This window comes from Amblyomma maculatum, chromosome 4, assembly GCF_055883805.1.
Source record: "Amblyomma maculatum isolate TAMU_Amacu chromosome 4, ASM5588380v1, whole genome shotgun sequence".
Taxonomy (NCBI): Eukaryota; Metazoa; Arthropoda; class Arachnida; order Ixodida; family Ixodidae; genus Amblyomma; species Amblyomma maculatum.
The window spans coordinates 15,376,463-15,378,386 of NC_139347.1; positions in this window are offsets into that span (position 1 = coordinate 15,376,463).

Sequence of the window (1,924 nt, forward strand, 5' to 3'; positions counted from 1 at the left end):
ACGTTATTAGCTTTGTCGTCATCGTTCGCCGCAAGCACGAATCTCCACTTTCCGCTTATTTCGCATCAGAGTACTATCCAGGCAGGCTGGAGCCAGAGCATCACGGTGGTCGGGAAGAACCCGTTGCTCAAGAATGCGTAATTGTGATCACACGGTGAAGAAGTGCTCTGGAGTGGTCTTTTTATAGGAGAGTGTGCAGTGTCGCCATGGTTGCTTCTTCTTCTCACCGATAAAGGGTTATGGGCTTTGGAATTCGGTGTGAATGAGGCGCTCTGCATTGATGCCCAATAATGACTGAGTGGAAAAAGGTACAGCAACAAAACAGATAACGATGTGGGCTACGAGCTGTACATTGACAACACAGTTTTCCTGTCTACTGCGGCATACGTCATGCGTGTACTAGGGCATAGGGCACATACCCGTAAGAACGGCCATATCCAGAGGGCTAGTTATGTTTGTTTTACGCGTATTTATGCGAATACGCGCATCAACTATAATATAGCATATAAGAGTAATCTTGTTCGAAACAGGCAATCCGCAGTTAGCTAGAAACTTTATTTGTATCCTTTGTGTCCCGATTTCCAGTTGCTCATTATTTTTGCGTACACTGCGCGCGACTGCTTCCTACATAATGTGCGATCAAGTAGCCGATTTCGGACCTCTGTTTTTTTTTTGTTTTAACAGGCCCAAACTCTTGAATTCAGACGAAAGAAAAGGTAACGTGCTCACCAATTAATTCAGCAATAAACAAATTAAATGGAGTGTTTTTATTCTGGACTGTGTTAATTATTCATCTAAGATAATTAGATTTTTAAATTTTTAAACCACGACAGATGTGCGGGTGACTTAGAGCTATACATTCACAGCACAGTTTTCCTATGTACTGCGGTAATTGAGAAAACCGTAAACACATAGCATGTGAAAACAGAATGTTTCCCCGAAATGTTCTCCTTTTCCCTTTGGCTATGGGTGCTGCTGCTTATGCTAGTTGATAGCGTATGTACCTGCGCCGAAAATGTAATGCCATTTCCAAACGTGTAGTGCTTGGAACATCCCGTATTGGCGATATTTCTTAAGAGCGGTAAAAAATACTCTTGCGATAAAAATAGCGCTACCAGTATCTATATATATCCGATCTGCGAAAGAAGTTAAAAACAAATCAATAAAGAAAGGAATTCTGCTGCTAATTTCTTTTAAACGAGTGCATCTTCCAAGAGAAAAGACGCTGTGGGTACCGTTATTCTCCATGTATTCTGGCGGCTTTCATCAAACCTCTTTATATATTGTGAAAGTGTGTCCTGTGTCTCAGTGGGAGAAAGAAAAAGTTTATTTTTGCGAGTTACTTTGGATTTCGGCCAGCTTATTTGACTTCCTGGTCCTATTGGTTAACTAGGGAGAAGCCACAAGAGAGACCACCACGCAACAATATCTACATCTCTTCCTACACATGTTTTCTCGGTACGTAGGTCCCTGGGGATGCTTTCACTGTGCGGGAATACGATGGGCTGCTACACTACTGTACTGAGAAAAAGTGAATTGGAAATTATGCTGATATATGCCTAAACACTGGACGATATGTACTGTTCGTTTCCTTTTCTCTTGCATTCCGCTCTCTTAATCCACACATTTTCGAAGCTCTGTTCATGTGACCACCCGGAATGTAACCATATCAGCGCTTCTCACTCCTCCTCCTCCTCCTCCTCCTCCTCCTCCTCCTCCTCCTCCTCCTCCTCCTCCTCCTCCTCCTCCTCCTCCTCCTCCTCCTCCTCCTCCTCCTCCTCCTCCTCCTCCTCCTCCTCCTCCTCCTCCTCCTCCTCCTCCTCCTCCTCTAGCTACCGTTGTAAGCCGCCGCAATCAACAGAATTTACTTGCCCCTTCTTTCAAACATTCAATTCTGTAAAGCGTGCTCTGCCTCCTTACTACT